We start from the raw sequence: 22,891 nt of genomic DNA on the forward strand, positions 1-22,891 counted from the left end.
CACAGGGGTTACTCCTGGCTGTGCACTCAGGAATTACTCCTGGCAGGGTTCAGGGTACCATATGGGATGCTGGGAATCAAACCCAGGTTTGCCTCATGCAAGGCAAACGCATTACGCACTGTGCTATTGCTCCAGCCCCATAAAAGGGAATCATCAGTCATTAGAAAACAATTATTTATTTCTAAAACAGTGAAATCAAAACAAAGCTGAATTTTGAATGGAAATGAATGATGAATGACATTTAATTTTCTGGAAAAGAGCAAGAAAAGTAGGAAATGGAAAAATGCATTAGTGTTCATTATTTATTATTAGCTTCTTTGTATTAAAATATTATAAACACCACTGATTATGTATATGTATAAGGTAGAATATTTATATATAGTTCTGAACATTTTATTCGCTTGTGACTTTTATGATACAATTTTTGAAGAGTGTTTTGATCATAGAAAATTTATAAGGAAGTGAAGTTCACTAATTGTCTAAAGACAATGTGTCAAAGTTTATACACGTGTTAGTAAGAAACGCTTTGTCTAATATTTTTATTAGACATAATATGTAGAATCTGTATAATTGCTTAAGCTATAATAAAAAAAGTTTAAATGCAAAATAGCTTTTTTAGTTAGAAGTACTAGAATAAAAGTAACAGTTAGCTATTTCATCATAAGTATCCCAGGATGCATTTGAAGATCTTGGTACATTTTGAATGCCTACTGAGTCAAAGAGACAATTTGGTTCATTTCCTTTCATTCATTTTCGTTTTTTGTCTTCAGAATGATGTATTGGCATTTATATGCTCCATTTATTCTATTAAGTATAGTAATAAGCTGTTGTATTTTGACCTTTCTGGAAGCCTAAAATTTAATTAGTCGAACAATTTTCTACTACACAGTGTCTCAACCTCACTGAATTGTGAGAAATATAGATAGCCATAAAATCTGTAAAAAATTATTAAGGATTTAACATTTTATCTGTATTTAATCTCAGGAATCCTCTATGTTCTATAATAAAAATTTCAGATATACAACCAGCATCTAAACATATAGAACTTATGATAATACAGACCATTGCTCATTAAAATACTCATATCACAATGCTTAAAAGTTTATCTCAGTTTAACATATCTTGATTAATTTACTTTTAAAGTAAATATAGCATATAGTTGAAAAATAAATTTATCATTTAGAAAAATTTTAATTAGATATTTCTTTTGCTATTAAAGACATGACAGTCATAGAGAATAATAGATAGTATAAACTACACAAAACAAAAATTCATCAGGTCTGTACTACTTCCAAAACCATTAAAAATCAATTTGTTGGGGCTGGAGCGATAGCACAGCGGGTAGGGCGTTTGCCTTGCACGCGGCCGACCCGAGTTCTAATCCCAGAATCCCATATGGTCCCCTGAGCACCGTCAGGGGTAATTTCTGAGTGAAGAGCCAGGAGTAACCCCTGTGCATCGCCGGGTGTGACCCAAAAAGCAAAAAATAAAAATCAATTTGTTGTAAATATATTTCTACCAATTTCTATTAGTGTGTCTCCAAAAAATTATAAAATGACAAGTTGGGGCCACAACCCAGAGGTACAAAGGGTTTTTATACTGAATCTGGAATCATGGATCACTCCTGGAAAGGTTCAATGTACCATGTAGAGTGCCAGAGATGGAACACAAATAAGCTGCTTGCAAGGCAAATGTCATACCTGCTGAACTATCTATCCAACTCTCAACATACAAAGCTTTTATGGAGTTAATATGGATATAAAAAGAGCATATAGTCATATACTTAAATGATACATTTTTGTTTAAGACTAGAGTAATTGCACAGAGGGTAGGGCGTTTGCCTTGGTTGTGGCCGACTCAGGTTCGATTCTTCCATCCCTCTTGGAGTGCCCAGATACTGAAAGTATTCCAACTGCATGGCAGAGCCTGGAAAGCTCCCCATGATGTATTTGATATACCCAAACAGTAACAAGTCTCAGAATGATGATGTTACTGGTGCCTGCTCGAGCTAATTGATGAACAATGGGACGACAGTGTCACAGAGCTACTGTAGAGGCAAAGGCAAAATAGATAAATCTCATTCTATTTTATCAATCACTATTTCACTGACTAATTTATTCAATGTACTTCAAAATACTTCTGTTATATTCTTTCTGATAGAATGTAACAGAATATAATTCTGCAATGATAGAATATGGGAGAAATATAATTGTAGTAGTCATACCAGCATTAGAAACAACAACAGAAAAACAAGCATTAATTGCCAGACATTTTTTATGACATGTCCCACCTTATTCCAAGGACAATCACATTCTTTTTGTTTGTTTTTAATCTTAACTGATATTATAAATAATAGTGAAGAAGCACATACATTTTCACTGGGTCAGAGATGAGGTGATAGTAGTACATTCATTCCAAAGAGTTAATTTGACATCATTGATGGTTTCTATGGTTTTTAGGTATTTAAACGAACTAATCCCTGATGTTCCCTTTGCTCTCAATAGAACAAACATCTCCAAAGGCAGTAGCTATGTATACCTGGGTCGAGAATTCAACATGAGGAACGACTTGGTGCCAGAACTGCAAAGGAGGAAGAGATCAGCATGGAATGCATTCAAGAGCGTCAAAAAAGTGGTTAAGAGGACAAATAACCTCCAGCTCCAGGCACATCTTTTTGACTCCACCATTCTTCCTGCACTAAAATATGCTTCAGAGACCTGGGCCCTAGAAAAGCAGGACAGGAACATTATTCAGGTATCCCAAAGAGGAATCGAAAGAGCTATGCTAGGGGTCTCACATCTCACTCAAGTGAGAGAAGGAATCCGGAATTCCAACCTTCGTCGACGATCAAGAATCAGGGATGCTGTCTCGTTTGCCAAGACATCAAAAATCAGATGGGCTGGACATGTAATGTGATTCAGAGATGACTGCTGGAATAGAGCTGTTACCCACTGGATTCCAGGGGATGTCAAAAGACCCCGTGGCCACCCACCAACTACATGGTCAGACTTCTTCGTCAAAACCCTGAATGAACGGTTTGAGGCTCTTCCTGTTCCTGGAGCAAGTAGATAGCATTGGGCTACACTAACATGCGACAAGAACAAATGGAGACGTTACTGGCGCCCGCTTGAGCAAATCAAATATCAACAGGAAGACAAGTGATACAAGTGGTACAAGTGAAAAAAATCAATCAGTTTATTAGTTCCTTTCCTCCAGGTAACTATGGAAATAAATCTTACATTGATTGAAAGTTTCCATAATATTATTTTCTGGTAAGAAGTTGCCACCTAAAGACAATTCTTTTGGAGAATTGTCTAGATGGACAATGACAAGAAATCTTGGTGGCTTTAATTCACTGATATTTGTGAATTGTTTTTGCTGAAGTGTGGTGCATCATATCCCAAATAATCAATGCCAATTTATAGCTAAAATATTTACTTGTGGTAGCACTGTTGCACTGTACTCTTGTTGTTCATCGATTTGCTCAAGCGGGAACCAGTAATGTCTCCATTCTGAGACTTGTTACTGTTTTTGGCATATATAATATACCACAAGTAGCTTGCCAGGCTCTGCCGTGCGAGTGGGATACTCTTGGTAGCTTGCTGGGCTCTACAAGCAGGACAGAGGAATTGAAGCTGGATTGGCTGCATGCAAGGAAAACGCCCTACCCACTGTGCATTTGCACAAATAGAAAAATTGGGGTGTGTGTGCATGAAAGTGCATATATGAAGCATTTGGGCATAAAGTTTTCTGCTCTATGGGACTGGAGCAATAGTACAATGGGTAAGGTGATTGCCTTTGGTATGATTTACATGGCTGCTATCCCTGGCAACCCACATGGTCCCCTAACCACCTCCAGGAATAATTCCTGAGTACAGAACCAGGAGTAACCCTTGAACATTGCCAGGTATGACCCAGGTATGACCCAAAATCAAACAACAACAACAACAAGAGCAACAACAAAAGTCATTGCTCTTCTGAATGCTCTGCAAATTATCAAATTATACATTAACAATAGATTACAAATGTTAAAGGATAACATTAACTATTTGAACTGAGACTCAAACTAGAAAAACAATTAGCAACTTGAGTTATACCTTCTTTCTTTAATTTTACATATGTATCTTTGGATAGCATTTTTTGAATTTACTCTCTTAATGAACTCCTCATAAATTGTTTATGTGCATTGTCTATATGTACTTTTCACAATTTTACTCAGATTTAATCTGTACTATCTGTGAAAAATTGTTTTTAAAATTGGTTTATACTATTGATATTATTATTGATTTTTGTTTTCATGTCTTACCTTGTCATGCTTAGGGCTTACCCTTGGCTGTGAACTCAGATATTATTCCTGGTTGTAATTATAGTACCATATGGAGTGCCCAGGATTAAACTTGGGTCAACATCTTGCCCTATCTCCTATCTCTCCAGCCCCAGTAATTTGCTGAATCTTTTTATCTGGATTTTATACCATGCATTACTTACATGATCTATACTGTATAAAAAAGACCCTTAAATTTATTGTTACATATGCTTTTTATAATCTGCATCTGTCATGAAATTAAAAAAAGCAATAAAAATGCATTTCATATGAATAACATATGAATAAAAGACCCAAGGAAGTTAGAAATTATTTTTGTTTTAGGGAGAGAATGAGACAATAATGAGATTGGGTGCTTTCAAATGGAACTTTGATTATAGTTTCCAGAAATGGAAGGATATTAGCTTGGTGGCTTCTTGAGTATACTAGGTATACACTCAGTTTTCATTGGGAATCAGAGGAGACTTAGGGAAGAAGAAAAATCATAGAAACAAAAATGTGTAGTAGACATTGGAGTAAATACACATATGCTTAATCATTACATGTATCATAATTTGTAATATATGTATATATGTATACACACATATATGTGTGTATATATATGTATATATATATACACACACATACATATCTCTCTTAGAGCCTGGCAAGCTACTGAGAATATCCCGCTCACACTGGCAGAGCCTGGCAAGCTGCCTGTGGCATATTCAATATGCCAAAACAGTAACGATAGGTCTTATTCCCTGACCCTGAAAGAACCTCCAATCGTTGAGAAAGACTAGTAAGGAGAGGCTGCTAAAATCTCAGGGCTGGGAGGAATAGATATGGTACTGGTGCCCGCTCGAGTAAATTGACGAACAACCGGATGACAGTTATACTGTGATATTTAATAATCTAAGTTACAAAAAGAGCATGAGAGAGAGAGCTCAGTAAGCACAGGACAACAGGACAATACTCCTACCCATGTATGTTCTATGCAATTACTGAATTTAAATTTATTTATTATCTTCAGGGAGTCACTGTTCCTTAAATTATATTCTTAAAGCTTTTGATATTACTGACTAAGGCCTTTCAGATTACATAATATAACTTAATTAAAACCAAGTAGTTATTGACTTAAAGCATATGTACAATTTACCTTCTCAGCAATCCATATATTTGCAATCCATACTTAATTCAATAACTGGCAATTTTAACTTGAAAAAATGGACAATTAATACTAACATATTCACAGGCATACACAATCTTATTGTTTGCTTGTTTGTTTGTTTTTTGGAATGATACTAGGCAGTGCTCAGGAATTACTCCTGGATCTGTGCCCAGGGGTCATACGTGTCCTTGCGCAGGGAACAATTTACAGTACCAGGAATTCAAACTGTGTCTGCTGCTTATAAAGTAAGCTAGTACTGTTTCTCCAGTACTACCTCTCTGGTATTGCATTTTATCTGGGTGGATATTTTCATCATTCTCAAGGATATATTATATGCTTGTTAGGGAGTTATTTTTGTATGTTTTTAAACTTTGAATGATTTCATTTGATGTGCTTTCACCAAGAATCAGGTACCTGATTATAAATTTGATGACATAATCAAATGAGGTAACTTCTTTGAATTACATCCTTGCATAACTCACTCCCTTTGTATTGGAACAGAATCTGTGTTTTACTAACAAATAGATTGTAGCAAAAATAATGAGATGTCATTCAATTAACCACAATAATTTATATGAGATCATGTCACACCAAATGCTGTTCTTAGTAGTTTTGAAGATACACATCATCATACTGTGTACTTGTTTTGGAAAGCACCAAAATTAAGATTGTCATGGACTCATATTGAGTGAAATCTCTGGTCAACAACTAGGAGGATGTGCTAATGGATGTCATAGTATTGTGGAAGAATAAATTTAATCAACATCAATGAGCTGGGGAATTGATCATTCTGTAATAAAATCTCCAAATGAAAATTGCAACATGATCAAGGGCTTTGTCAAGAGTCTGAGTAGGACATCATGCAAAGAGATGTCTGATTCCTAATCTACAAAAAATATAATCAATGTTTATGGCTTTAACCCACCCTTTGAAAATATTTTAAGGCAAATATAGAAAAGTAATATCTGACAAGGGGGCATAACTCTTTATTGGGCCTAATAGCTAAACAAGATCTCTTTAGCAGGTCCAAATGATATTTGGGATTACTCCTGACTCTGAACTCAAGGGTCACTCTTGGCAGGTCTCTGAGTATCTAATGGCATACAAAAGATCAAACACAGTATGTCCGTTTGCAAGACAATCACCCTACCCTCTCTACTATCACTCTAGCCCTATAAATTCTATGTGTTTTACAACTTGTCATATTATTTCAAAATTTATACTAACTGAAAAGATACTTGTGATTGATCGATATAGAAATTGATCTATCTGATACCTGTTCTGATGATTCTAGGAAATTTTTAGAAAAATGAATATTCAGACACAGGGTAAACGTGAGGTTTTTGGATGGCTTCTGTTCTACAAGTCCACTGCACTTATTTTATTATAGTTCTTTGTTAGGCACATATTGGCAAATTATCTTTGCATATTTTATATCTATTGGTATATTTAATATTTTTATTCACTATAATGCACTTTTTCCCTGTGAGGCCTTGTTTATGAGTAAATTTTAGTTTTGAAACCTTAAGCATTGACCTTTATACAATGACTAGGCAATGGTCCAGAAATAGTGTGACTTATCTTCCTTGGCATCATTCTGAGACTTTATTCACCAACACTGTACTAATTTCCTTGTGAATACTTTTATCAGAAATTTGACTTTGCTCTAAAAAAACATAATGCCTTAAAATAGAAAACGATTTTTGAACCCTTGTATGAGTTAGAACCTCTACTTCATGATAGTCATCAGGCCATGAATAATTACAGAATTTTTATTTTGTTGATGCTTTAGAAATTATGAATAATGTAAGAAGTAGATAAAAAGAGAAACTTCATGATTTATAAAATTAATAAATAATGATTACTCAGAAAATTGTCTTCATACTAGAGATGCACAGGCTAAGGTATGTTGAGAAATTAAAAGAGATAGAGACAGTATTTAATAGAAAAATTGAAGAATTTAATTTTATTTTTGGTCATGCCCATTGGTGCTCAGGGAGTACTCTGATTATATATGCTCAGGGATCACTCCTGCCAGCAGACAAAATAAGGATAAATTATATTTATATTTATAGTCTAAAGTGAATTAAAAACAAGAGATATTAGTAAAACTATCATCTTTTTTTACATGTTGAAAATTAATATATTTATTCAAATATACTTGACCTTTAGCACTGACAAAATTTGTGTCTGCAACAAAGAACCAAAATATCTTTGCTTTGCTTTAGGTTAATGTAGTCATATGTTAAGATTTGAACAAATAAGTGTATTATAACAAATTACATTTCAATTTGATCCAGTTTATTGGTATAATTTTACAAAGTAAGATAATACTTAGAATTCACATTTTGTACTGTAATTGTGTCCCTAATTTTATGTGAAGTAATTTTAGTAACCTAGTAGAAAATTCTAATGTATAAAGACTTAGAATTAGTCCTTGGGGCCAGACTGACAGTATGGCAGGTGACTTTGGTTTCATTGCTGGTACTGCTTATTGTCCCCAAAGTACTGCCATGAATGATCCATGAGCACAGAGTCAGGAGTAAACCCTGAACACATCCCGGTTTGGTGTAAATATAAAACCTCAGACACAAACAAAAAAATGCAAACAGGATTAGTAAAACTATCATCTTAACAGCTTTTAAAGATGAGTTTAGGAAAGGAATAGGAAAGGGGTCATAGGATTATTTATCTGGTAAAAGGATATGGTTGGGGAAACAAGAGATGTGAGAAGAAAAGGGATAAACACAATACAAGATGATTACGATGATAAATGTAAGGAAATGCAAAAACAGATTGGAAAAATCATAATTCTTTTTTTTAAAATTTTTATTAAATCACCATGTGAAAAGTTACAAAGTTCTCAGGTTTATATGTCAGTTATACAATATTCAAACACCCATCCCTTCACCAGTGCCCATATTCCACCACCAGAAACCCCAGTATACCCCCGCCCCCACCCCTACCCCCTACTGTATAACTAATGAACTTCACTTCATTTTTTCTTTACCTTGATTACATTCCATAATTCAACACAAAACTCACTATAGTTGACATAACTCTCTCTCTCTTTTTTTTTTCTTTTTCCTTTTCCCCCTTTTTTTTTTCTTTTTCCCCCTCATCCCCCTTCCTGTGCCTCATAGTATGGTGTACGCCACACCGCGTCGGCCAGCGTGGGGCTTTTGCTTAGTTCACAGTCCAGAGGTGGCTGCTACATTAAAAACCTTCAATATTTCACAAAAACTTACTGTTATTATTTGGGGTTTCCCCCCCAAGTCAGACCTGTTCAAATGGAACCGTTTCACATTGCTGACAATTATAAATGTTATGTTGTGCGGACGCGGCAGCGTCCGCGCGGTTTTGGATTTCTGTATAAAGTCCAGGGAAAATTCTGCCAGAAATTACATAGCCCAGCTCACAGTCCCAGTGCATAGCTGTAAGAAGTCTCTGAATTCAAAGTCTTTAGGCGCAGAGGGTCCGATTCGCACTCAGCGGCTCCGGGTTTATCTGGGCCGAGGGCGTGCAGGTTACGCCCCCTTCCCATGAGTTCCTGGGAGCCCCCAAAGTAAAATCCGAATACCTGTGGGTTTGGAGTCACAGAAGATGGCGCCTGCCATGTGGGTGCCGCCAGCCCGCCGCTTTCTGTGCAGGAAGACAGGGTGGGGAGGAAAAAAATCCACCCCCGGCAGCACAGAGTTGTAGCCCAGTTTGGTGTCCCAGTGCATCGCTATCGGATGCTGCGCTGGATGCCCGAATGTGTTACATCTTTGGAATCAAAGTCTTTAGGCGCAGAGGGTCCCAAAAAATCATAATTCTTAACACTGAATGCAAATACAAAAATGTTCTGAAAATATTAACAGTTATTGTAAAATAATACGCAACCCAGAGATTCTTCTTGCAGCGATTTATTAAGAAACCTTCTCATGCAAATGGAAAAAGAGGACGAACGAAGTATGGACGGAGGACAAAGGAAGAGGAACCAGGGGGGGAACCCACTAGCTAGGCAGCTTCCCTCCTTATATACCTCTCGCTGCTTGTTTACGCCCAAGTGTCTGCAGCTGATGGGCTAGTTACACCTTGTGGCGTGACAGGACATCCTGTTTTCTTACACCTTGTGGGCGTGACAGGACCTCCTGTTTTCTTTTTTTTTTCTTTTTGTAAATTTAATTTTATTTTTTTAAGGTTATTCACAAAAATTTATTATATTAAATATTCCTACATAAATCCCATCACCATTATACCTTCCCAACACCATTATTTTGAATTTTCCTGACCACCGCCTCTGCCGGCCCCAGAGGGTCTTTCTCTTTGGGTCACACACAGCAATGCTCAGGGGTAATTATTCCTGGCGGTACTCGGGGGACCATATGGGTGCTGGAAATAGAAACCGGGTTGGCTGAGTACAAGGCAAACACCTTACCTACTATGCTATCGCTCCAGGCCCTGTTTTGTATTTCTTTTAAATGAATAGTTCTCTAAAAATGATCAAAATGGTTTCCTTAGAAGAAGGTGTGTGAATATTGCTGTCTCTCACTTTGGAGGCATAGAACCCTTGTATAAGAGATTACTAACATGTTGCTACATGTTGAGACTTTTGTACTAATACTTTTTTAATTGAGATTGGTTGCCTTCTACGTTACATCCTACTCAATGTTTGCTACTCCTGGTACATCAGTGGTATATATTTTTTTATAGTTTATTTTTAATTAGTGAGTCAACGTGAGGGTACAGTTACAGATTTATACATTTTTGTGCTCATGTTTCTCCCTTACAAAGTTTGATAACCCATCCCTTCACCAGTGCCCATTCTCCACCACCAGTAAACCCAACATCCCACCCCCCCTCCCCAGTCCCGTCTCCCCCCACCCCACACTGCCACTATGGCAGGGTATTCCCTTTTGTTCTCTCTCTCTGATTAGGTGTTGTGGTTTGCAATAAAGGTGTTGAGTGGCCATTGTGTTCAGTCTCTAGTCTATATTTAGCCCGCATCATCTTTCCCCCACATGACCAACAACCACATTTTACTTTCTGTTCCCTTCTCTGAGTTGCCCAGAATGAGAGAACAGCCTCCAAGCCATGGTGACAACCTCCTGGTACTTATTTCTACTATTCTTGGGTGTTCGTCTTATAGTCTATTATTCTATATTCCACAGATGAGTGCAATCTTTCTATGTCTGTCTCTCTCTTTCTGACTCATTTCACTTAGCATGATACTTTCCATGTTGATCCACTTATATGCAAACGTCATGACCTCATTTTTTCTAACAGCTGCATAGTATTCCATTGTATAGATGTACCAGAGTTTCTTCAACCAGTCATCTGTTCTAGGGCACTCGGGTTTTTTCCAGATTCTGCCTATTGTAAACAGTGCTGCGGTGAACATATAAGTGCATATGTCACTTCGACTATACTTTTTGGCTTTTCTGGGATATATTCCCAGCAGTGGTATTGCTGGGTCAAATGGGAGCTCAACCTCAAGTTTTTTGAGAATCGTCCATACTGTTTTCCAAAAGGGCTGAACTAGCCGGCATTCCCACCAGCAGTGTAGAAGGAGGACCTCCTGTTTTCAAAGCACGGTGAAATTAACAAGAACAGGTGTTGTTTACGAAGCACGCGGTCCTTTGGAGGCTCTCCACAAGTTATAATAATATATATTTACTTGAAAATAATAACTCTGTCTTTAAAAACTTCACCTAAGCCACGGTAGCACTGTAGCACTGTTGTCCAATTGTTCACTGATTTGCTCAAGTGGGCACAAGTAACATCTCCATTGTGAGACTTGTTGTTACTGTTTTTGACAGTGGGGTACTCTTGGCAGCTTGCTGGGCTCTACCCATGGTATGTGTCCTTAATATGACATAGTAGGGATACTCTTGGCAGCTTTCTGGGCTCTACCCATGGTATGTGTCCTTAATATGACACAGTAGGGTGTAGAGGCTGCTGGAATTAATCTGAGAGGGATTAATTATTATATAATTAATAATAATTATATAATTAATCTGGGAGGGAGGAGCTCTTCTTTCTGTTGGAAGTCTCCCTCACATAAAGGATATGCCCAGTGTTAAATTAGTCAGATACAAGCCTCACCTGAGATGGTGGAGCAGCAAAGAGAAGGTCAGGAACTATCTGTGATGTGGGTCCATATGAAACTGAACTGAATAATAACAGAAGCTGAATAGAAGATTGAGGAGCTCCAATGTGAGAAGGAGGAAACCACAGAAAAAAGGAAAATAGTCTTAAAATAAATAAGCAGTGGCAAAACAATTTAAGTATATTGGTGTTTCTGAAAAAAAAAAAGAAAGAAAGGTGCATTTGGAGAAATAAGAGTGAAAGTAATAACTTACACTTACTTCCCACAGTTGAGGATTTACAGACACTGAGATCCAAGAGGCTGGGAAGCTCTCAGTGGAAATGGATCTAATTGGGATAACTCCAAGACATATTATACTGAAATGACAATATATAAAAATAGAAACAAAATGTAAAGATAGAAAGCAGCAAGATCAAAAAAAGTAACCTACATATATGGGAAAGCCCATACGATGTACAGCAGTTCTAGCAAATTCATGGAATTTTTACACGTTATCCTTCCGTATTGAAGAATATGGAAAGATAAAGATATCGTGCAAAAATTCAATGAATTGAATACCTCAGCAAGAATAGTCTATCCAGCTAGATTATAATTCAGATGTGAAGGAACTACAGAAAGCTTAATGGATAGGGAATTCATAAACTTGAAATCATTTTTTTTCAAGAAACATTAAAAGAGATACTTTAAAGGACAGGATAAATATCCCATCATATGATATAGAATATGGGATTCACTATTGATGCATATGAGTGTACTCTAATGGGTCTTATATCAGTCTTGATTTCTAGAAAACTGTAAGTTACATATTATTTGAATACCTAAGAAAAGTGGTTAGCAAGGAGATTAAGGAAATCTCCTGAGAGAACATACAAACCACTAGATTTTTCTGTGATAGAGGATAGGTACACCTTATTAGTGTGCTCTGAAAGGCCAGGAAAGCCCCTGAATAATTCTCAGATAACTTAAATGACAGTTTAATACAAGGATCTAGATGTAGTAGGTGTCATAACTGGCAATACCGCCCCCCTAAACACATCTTAACCTCTGTATTATCTCTCCAACTTTACCACTAAATCTAATACAAAATGCTGTGCTGTGTTTTTCAAAGCATTTCTTACTGACTTGGCTTCATTTTTATTCCAATTTTCTTTCTCATATATTTCTAGTACTTTATCTTGGATATGTACCACCAATTCCTCTTCAACTCCACAGAAATAAACCAGCCCAAAAAAGAGACAAATATATTTGCATCATTGTAGTCAGATCAATGTTTTAAGAAATAACCTCAATTGCATAAAAAATTAAATCCCTGTTTATCTGACTTCCATCTATTTCCCAATATAAAACATATTCTTTGATTTAATTTTTATATTACAATATCTCCTATTATCTTCAGATTGAATAAGCTTCAAAAACTATCATAAAATAGCATTAAATATTCCTTATAATGAGTTTGTTTTTATTATAATAAAAAAACGTTTTTTCTTCTACTATATATTTATTTTCTCAACGTTTTCCCTATACAATTGTTGTGTAAGAAAACAACCTCAGTGATATAAGGCAATAAACTACTAGTATCAAGGCTGTGTGGATTAGTGCTTGGGCATAAATGTTCTACGTTATTATACTTCCCCAGAGGCAGCTTTATAACCAATTTTGATTCATTAAGCTGATGACTGGATTATGCTAGAAAGTCCAAGAAGGCATTTTTCAATGTGTTGAGACTCTAAAGTCTGGTCACGTGTTTACCTCCTTCTGTTTTTGTTTTCATTTTTTTGTCTTTTATTCTCCATCCTCATATAGATTATATCTCTCTGGAAACACACACCCTGAAATTGCTTACAGTGTAGTAATGGGTCTTAAAAAATAGGAGAAATGAAAATTTCCATCTTGTAAGGTTTATATTTGGAAGATATAGAACATAGTGTGTTACACTCTATTACTCATGCAAAAAAATGCATTTCGTCAGAAATCAGAATGGATCTATCAAGTATATATATACATTTTTAAATACTTCCTACATATGTAATAAGCAATAAGATAGAACACTGGCATAAATAAATATTAGTATTAGACACACTCTAATTTAAAACTTTTATCTACTCCTTTAAGATGTTAGAAATTACCATTACTGAAGTTATATGTCTATCTATGTAGCATATACAAATAAAATTATATTTTTAATACATTATAAATTATTATATTAATACAAAATAAATACAAGAGGAGGCTCTTTGTGTCTATGACAGAGGTACAAGTTAATAACTTTCTGAACTGGTAATGAAAATAAAGTATAAGAAGATGGCATAATAAAAACATAATGGTAGAAACAAATGTAGAGGTAATATCTGAAAACACAAACATTGCTTTAATATTTTAATACTTTTTGGAGATATTTAGAAAATAAAAGATTTAAAATGAGGTTAGAGACTCAGACTAGAACAGAAATTTTGTTGTGAATTAAAAAGTGGTTTTAGTCTATTTTTATGGGTGCAAGATCTTCTATGTTATTGTTTTTTCTGGATTTTGAACCATACCAGGCTATATTCAAGGTTTACTCCTGGCTCAGAGTTGATTCCTTGGAGGTATTTTGGGTCCATATGGGATGTCAGGAATAGAACCCAACTTAGCCAAGTGCAAGTCAAGTTCTTTTCCTGATGTACTATTCATTTGGTCCCAGCATCAAGTCCTTAGTAATAAAGATTGAAAATGCTAGTCTCTATATTTTATATGTGGCTACAAGTCACACAATGGAAAAACAATATGAGGAGGAAATTTAAATGTACTTTCAATGAATTTTGGCAAGAAATTCTGATAGATTTATTTGTAATTGAAAATAAGTGAAAGATATGTAATATAAGAAATAATTTTCACACTTGGTTTTTCTTCTAGGTGTTTAATTTGTAAATATTTGGACAAGTGATGACTCAATGCCTTTGAGATTTTTCTCTATGAAATATTATGAAGTATAATATATAATATACTATATATAACAAGGTACTGAGAATATCTCACCCACATGGCAGAGCCTGCAAGCTACCTGTGGTTTATTCGACATGCCAAAACCAGTAACAAGAAGTCTCACAATGGAGACATTACTGGTGCCCACTCAAGCAAATTGATGAACAACCGGATGACAGTGCAACAGTGCTACATATAACATATATTATAATGTAATATATGCTATAGGACATATACCCATATATTATATGCAATATATATTATTTTTTATTTATCTTCCAGACTTTGACAACTTTGAAATACAATACATGATTGCTGGGATCACAATGATACTAAGTTAACATGAGGGTCATTCCCTTACATTGTCACATGAATACTCTTTGCCAACAGGAAGTAGCTTTAGAAGACAGATTTCTATCCACATCCACATATCCCTTAAAGACTTAAGGCAATAAAATCTTTAGACAGATAAATGGATTTTCCTTTGGTAATTTATTTTTTGGGGTGGGAAAAAATAAAACCAAGAAATAAATGCCATTTATTTATATAAATGCAAATAAATAAATGCCAAATAAATAAATAAGTCCTGACATAGCCTAAAATAATGAAGGCCATAACTTTTAAGATGGAAATTCTTTGTTCATTAGAGATGGAGAAATTGAGGCATGGCCCAGAGAAGGATAGATCACCTCACAAAGGAGAAACTTCAAAAGAATCTATAAATTTTGATTAAAACATGAAAAACTCTTGTTAATGCACATTTTCCTTGATATGCATAAAAAGTAGACTCTTACCTGTTTTAGACAGTATGGGAAAAGGTCTACTACAAAAAATTTCTAAAGAAAGGAATGACAAATTTACCACTTCATATTTCTTGCATCTCAATCTGCATGCATATTCGTTTTTCTGGCTGGAGAAGCATATGTTGTTTCTTGAACACATATTTTTCTCCTTCTTCCCCTGCTGTATTCTTCTAGATAAAATTTTCTAAATAAAACAAATTTCCTCTACTAAAATAAAACCATAACACTTATTTTGTGTTTAATTTTATTTTATGTGGCAATTTTTCTAACAAATTTTTATGGAATATTTATATATTGATCTTTATATTACATCATATATAAACACTATGATATACAATACTTTATTATATAACACATACTAAATATAACATTATATATCACACTTTATATTTATCAGCTTAAGAACTATTTCATATTAGAGTACCACACTTCTTTATAGCAAAATATATTTTGCAATATATTTTTAAACTAATTGTGCTGAATATCTTTGTAAATAAACTATAAGTTTTGAAACGCACAGAATTCGACTCTAAATAGGATGAAAACATAACACTTCCTTGGTAATAATATCTAATATTCACATTTAAAATTATGTTCTACTTTAAAATTATTAGCAAGGCCAATATTCTATGCTACCGAGCAATGTATTTGTTCCTCATATTAACTTAAAAAATAGTCATTCCTGGTCTGACATAGAAATAGTCCAGTTCTAGAATTAGTGTTGCAAAGAATTCCAAGCTGCTGAATCTACCAGATACATAGTTAGGGCTGAAAACTCTGGAACCCTCTCAAAATGGGCATGAGCAGATTCTCACTAACAACCTAAGGTTCCCCACCCAACCTCTCTTGAAACCACCAACAAGCTCCCACCCACAATCGCCATTTTCATGTGTAGAAAGGCCAAGCTCAACTGAAACTCTTCAAGACATAAAACCAAATCACTAAATAATTTTAGTTTCTGGAGCTCACATTTCATATGCAGCCTCAGGACACCTACTATCTATCTATCTATCTATCTATCTATCTATCTATCTATCTATCTATCTATCTATCTATCTATCTATCTGTCTGTCTGTCTGTCTGTCTGTCTGTCTGTCTGTCTGTCTGTCTGTATGTCTGTCTGTCTGTCTGTCTGTCTTGCTTTCGGGTCACACCCCGAGATGCTCAGGGGTTACTCCTGGCTCTGCAGTCAGGAATTATACCTGGCGGTGCTCGGGGGACCATATGAGATGCTGAGAATCAAAGCAGGGTCGGCTTCATGCAAGGCAAATGCCCTACCCTCTGTACTATCACTCCAGACCCAGGACACCTACAAATTAAATGGTACTGAACACAACAAGAACACAGTAAGAACACAGCAAGTATAATGGAAAAGTGGCATAGAATACCACCAAATTCAGTCAGCAAAAACAGTAAGAAGGCTCAGTTACCACCAAAATGTTTAATAAATCCTAGTGAGTTTAACACCATTGTGAGATATTACACTGGTTACAATTTGCCTTTTCTTTATATATTTTCTGATGATTTTCTGTTATATATGAAAAGTAATATAAAGCAAAATGTTTTGTGCCTGCTAAGGGGACAGGCCTGGGTGGTGGGTGAGGAATTCCACTGTCTACAACCAGAATACCGAGTAGTGCATCCAAATGTCCTGAAACCACCACTAATGTGTGCCACCTCAAAGAGGCAGGACATGTACACAAACTCAGAGAGCCGGAACTCCTGCACTGCAGAACCTCAGAGAGCCACTGCATGTGTACCACCCCTATCCATCCCAGGAATAAGTCCACTACAAAGGGGTTTATTATTGGAAGAGTAATTTTTGTTTCAGTGTATGTTGCAAGGAGCATTATCAACTATTTTGTGCCTACTAAGTGGGCAGGATTCAGGGGTTTGTAGGAGACAGGACATTCGTGAAGGAAAGAATGGCACAGGTGGTAGCATTGGTGTTGGTAGATAGAATGCCCAAAGCAACTGTATTATCAACGACTTGATAAATTATGATGTTCAAATAAAGTGAACAAAAGGCAACCCCCAAAATTGCAAGTTAAAAATAAACTCATTCCTTAAACTGAAGAGATAGGACAGAGTTCAAAGGAGCTTAGTTTGCGTGTGGCACACTGGGGGTTAATACTGGCTTTCCATATGATCCCCTGAAGGATAGACCACTAGGGGTTATCCCTGAATGCAGAGCCAAAAATAGTCCTTGAGCACTGCCAGGTGTGGTTTAAAAACCAAATTAAAAAAAATAATAATAATTTAATGATTTCTAAAAGAAATGCAAACTATTCTCTTTTGACTTTCCCAGTTTAAACTTGTAACTATATGCCCATTTTTAATCTTTCTTCAATGCTCATTTCCACCTCTATTTGGATAAAAAAAGTCATATGGACACTTTAAATGAACATGATGATCTATTTTTTATGCTACTTTTCGTAAATTTTCCAAAACCTGTCTCAAAATTATATTTTGGTATTCCATGTAATGAAGTACTAGGTTCTTATTTAGTGATTTTTAAAATAAGTCACTAACCTAACTTTAATTTATATTTTAAGTGTCCTTTCTCAACTCATATATTATACATGATGTTCACATAAATTAAATGACATATAGGTATATGTCTATACACAAATATATGTACACATACTCACATATTACTCATATCTATATGGCAAACAAAGGAGTGTTGGGCATCTACAAGGATTCAGCCCTGTTGTGGTTAGAGGTCATTCGGTGTTGCTGGAGAATCAAATTCAAGGTACTGCACCTGCTAGTCTAGACATGTCCTCTAGCATTTGAGCTATATTGCCAGACCTTAAAGAATTATATTTTAGGGGCTGGAGCTATAGTACAATGAGTAGGGAATTTGCCTTGCATGTGGCCAACTTGGGTTTGATACCCAGAATCCCATACTATCCCCCGAGCACCACCAGAGGAAATTCCTGAGTGCATACCCAGGAGTAACCCCTGAGCACTTCCAGGTGTGGCCCAAAAAGCAATATAATATATATGCACATATATTTATATTTTAATATCTATCCTTTTAAAAATATTTTTACATTGTGACTTGTTCAATTTATTTTCCCTCTTCGTCGCCAGATTTAACCTTGCATTCTGTTGGCTTTCATATCCTTTTACTGTTTCCCTTTTTCTTCTTTGAACATCCCCCAGCAATCATTCTTGAAATTTGATGATCAAAAGATGGCATATTCAAAGTACAGGTGCACTAAGTTTTTCAACAAGAATAGGATAATAGGGCTCTTTTGGATTTGACTTTTCTGTTCTATATTTGCTGGCTTTCAAAAGTTCTCCTGAGGGTGTTAAGTATTGTGTTGACTCCTTTGTCTGTTGCCAGATGAGATTCCAGCTTTCGACATTGATACTCATTACATTGTCTTAAGAGTGCCACTATTGTCCTCATCAGCTGTTAAAATTTGTCATTCAAATATCCTTTTTTCTTTGGCTGAATAAAAACAATTCTGACACCAGGATTATGTGAATGAAGGTGGCTCACTTCCTCTGAAAGTCACACGTTTTTTATTGAGACTTTGGACCACAGAAACTAATAGTTTGCCCCCTTAATTGCTTCTCTTTTAAAAGAATACCATAAAAAAATTGAAATACAGGAAATACATTTTTAACAGTATGTAGCAGAACTTCTTTGGATTTCCTAACTTTTTAAATATGGAAACACCAGGTATTTATGTATAATAAACTTTTTAAAAATTAATATAATTATTAAAAGGCTAAGAAGGTCGCTTTGCGTAGCTGACTGGGGTTCAATTCCCAATACCCTATCTGGTCCCATTAGCCCCTTTCGGTCTGATCCTAGAGTACAGATTCAGGATATTAAGCTCTGAGCATCGCCAGATGTGGTCCCTAAACAAAACAACAACAAAAAGATAGTTTTTACAATATTTTGCCATTAAGACAGAGAGCTCAGAAATTTGTTTTCAGAACTGATATGAATTGTTTTGCTCTTTAAGGAAACATTTCTATGGTTTAGAAAGAACTTATTTCTACGAGTTCTTTCCTGCCTTAATAAAGGGAGGTTTGAAGTTTTGTTTGAAGAGATTTTATGTCATTATTAAATAGGCTGATACTGCATAGGAAAGATTTAATGTAGAGTCATTTTCTCCTAAAATACAGGAACCAAGAATCTACCCTATGAGTTTTAGTTATTCACTGAGTTTTCCATTCAGCTTTAGAAAAATGCTCTGTACAAGTAATAGAATACAGACATGAACATTTATCACCCTTATGTGTAATGTAAATGAAGAAAATCCCTTAGAGTATGATGTGATTTTATTTAAAGGCTTTGATAAGATGAAAACTACTTCGTGAAAAAAATAGAAAGAATATAAAACATAAAATATAATTCATTTACATTGTGGATTATACTATCTATATACAAAAATATATAAAATTATGATCAGGAAAATATTTTAGTGATTTTTTTGTTGCTGTTTCTTGAAAAGATATTGTCTTGCACCTTTTAAAAGGAGATTATATATTTCTTGCAAAACCTCACAGAAAGGATGCTATACAGAAATCAACTTTACGTATGGAACAGAAATCAGTGAAAATGTACAGTAAAATATTTTAAAATGGTTTATATGCATAGAACACTTCTAGGTGTACTTCCACATTGGTGATTAAGAATCAGTCTGAGAGGCGATTTAAAGTTTAGCAGCAAATTATTAAAGTAGTCTTGATAACTATAAACCTGATATAGTCCAGGTACTGAAGTTTTTCAAGCATCCCTTTGCAATTTTTGTGTTTTCCCGACATAAAAAAACACTAGAAATATATAAATCAAATTACTACTGAAAAACTATAGACATAGTCAAATCAATAGTAATACAGAAATATAGTGTTTAGATTACCAAATTTAACTCAATCATCCTCCCAATTTAATAAAAAGTATTTACCATTGTTTTATTTTAAAATTGACTATAAAATTTGTAAATTTCAGGGCTGGAGTGATAGAATTGGGGTAGGGCATTTGCTTGCATGCAGGTTACCTGTGTTTGACCTCCAGCACCCCATATAGTCTATCTAGCACCACAGAAGTGATCCCTAAGTGCTGAGCCAGGGAATGAGTCCTGAGTACTGCCTGGTGTTGCCCAACACCAAACCAAAACAATAAAAAGAATTGTAAATTTCTAACATTATAAGTAAACAAAATTCAAATTTATTGAGTCATAAAATAAAAATTAAAACAAGCAAAATGTTGTAACATTCATAAAATATATACTTAAATAAAATTTATATATGCATGGCAAAATTAATTCATTGGGTTTAATTTTGAAGGAAATGTGAATAAGAATATTTAATCATCAAATCATTACAAAGGTATTAAAAACTGATCATATCATTAATATATAAATATAGACATGTACTTCCAGAATATTAGATTTATTGTGTTAGAAATTAAAAATCTGAAGTATAGAAGAATAGAAATAGATAGCAATATCACATATTTTAAAACCTATCATGAAAATTTATTTCTAAAAATATTTATATCATTGCCACTGTTCTCTAATCTTTTAAAAATATTATTAACTTTGAAATATTCCAAATCATTTAAATTTTCAAAGTCATTGTCTTTAACCTGAAATCAGAATTTAAATTCATTTATCTATTTACATTAAATTAAAAAAATATAAATGAATCTTGTTTTTAATTAATATCAGGAATCTTTGAAATTAAAAAAATGATATGGCAGCAGCTATATATTTTATGATCTTATCATAGACTAGCTCTTTGAAATGGGCAAATTTTGTTTTCCTCAACAATATACACAGTGGAAACCACAAAATCAATAGACTAGACTATTCAGACTAATTTCATGTAAAATAAATTATATTTCTAACTTCATCAACTATTAGCTAAGTAGAAAATATTTGATGAAAAAGACCGATGATGACTGAATGTTTGGGTTGTTTGTATTAACAAGAGAGACTCATTTTGTAAACTGACTTTTCAGTGCATATGAGATACATGTTTCTATTACAGAGCTATATACATATATTATTTTTTCAAGTTGTACCTTAGACAACATACATTGTAACTTATAAATTAATAAGCAAACATCTTTGAAATAATCAAAGTAATCATTACTAAATATGTAATTAATCATGTGTACATGTTCATAATTAGATATAATAATAACCTATACACATGTGCTGATAAGATATGTGGTTTCTAATACATATAAACTAAACAATAACTAAATTATGAATTATCATTGAGTTAGCAAAATTTTCATGTTTTTAAAAATATCATATTTGGGAGACTGGGCGTTAATAAAACACGTGGGGAGTTTGCTTTGTATGGGACCAACCATGGTTTGATCTCATGCTTCCCAGATGTTCCCACAAGCTGCCTAAAGGACAGCTGAGCACAGAGTCAGTTGTAATGTCTGACTATGCTGGCTATGGTCCTGAGCCAAAAATTAATTGAGTAAAAATAAAATTAAAATACTAGAATTTTAAAATGAATCTTGTAAAATATTTCTCAATGTATAAAATAGATATATTAATATCTGAAGTAGCAAGGAAAATAGACATTCAGCATCAAATAATACATAGTTATTTTAAATCTTAAGTATATTTTCAAATCAAAGCTACATTTTTTTCTTGTAGCATTATTCTACTTTTATTTAAGGGCCTCTTCATAATTCTCCCTATTTTTTGACTTCTAAATACTTAAAATATTATAATTGAAACAATGAATGAAGTGTTTTACCTACTCTTTTACATACATTAAACACAACTCAATGAATGCAATACAGTTCATAAAAACATATGACCACAATTAAAATAATCATAAATTAGTATTATTTATATTATTGAAATTTCTATGCATGAAAATAGCAAAACAATGTCAACATTGACAGTACTAACAGTGAGTTTTGTTGAAGTGACACAGAATCATTAAAAAATTAACGTAGCACCAATAAAATATTGAATCCATTTCTCACAAAGTCACAATATGATACCTTATGATATATGTATATATATATATATATATAGCTATATATATGTGCATATATAGTTATATAAAACAGCGCCAGGCTGTCTTCATGGGAGCCCCCTCAGAGTGGAGGGTCTGGCTGAGTCTCCCTTTCAGCCCCAGGTAAAGCACCAGAAACCGAACACCTCCAGAACTGAGACACAGCCATGCTCAAGGCCATTCTCTACACACTCCAATGAGCCTTATGCATGAAGGAACCATCAGAGTAACCCAGGTTTGTGGGACCCATGGCTGAGATCTCCAAGCCTGCTCAGATTGGTCTCCTCCACCCAGATCTCCAGTTTGCCAGTAGCTTGGCAGTCACACACACAAAGTGCCCCCAGTGCCATGTAATCTCATCAATTTCATCAATATCCAGAGACTATAAAGCAAAGCTCCTGGAAGAAAGCAATGTAGAATCTTGCATGGCAGAGCCTGGCAAGCTACAGGTGGTGTATTCAATATGCTAAAAACAGTAACAATCGCCTTTTGAAGTATCATAAAAGATGAGTCTGCTCAGTAGCCAGGGTTGAGAATAACCTAGA

This window comes from Sorex araneus, chromosome 2 (genome assembly GCF_027595985.1).
Source record: "Sorex araneus isolate mSorAra2 chromosome 2, mSorAra2.pri, whole genome shotgun sequence".
Taxonomy (NCBI): domain Eukaryota; kingdom Metazoa; phylum Chordata; class Mammalia; order Eulipotyphla; family Soricidae; genus Sorex; species Sorex araneus.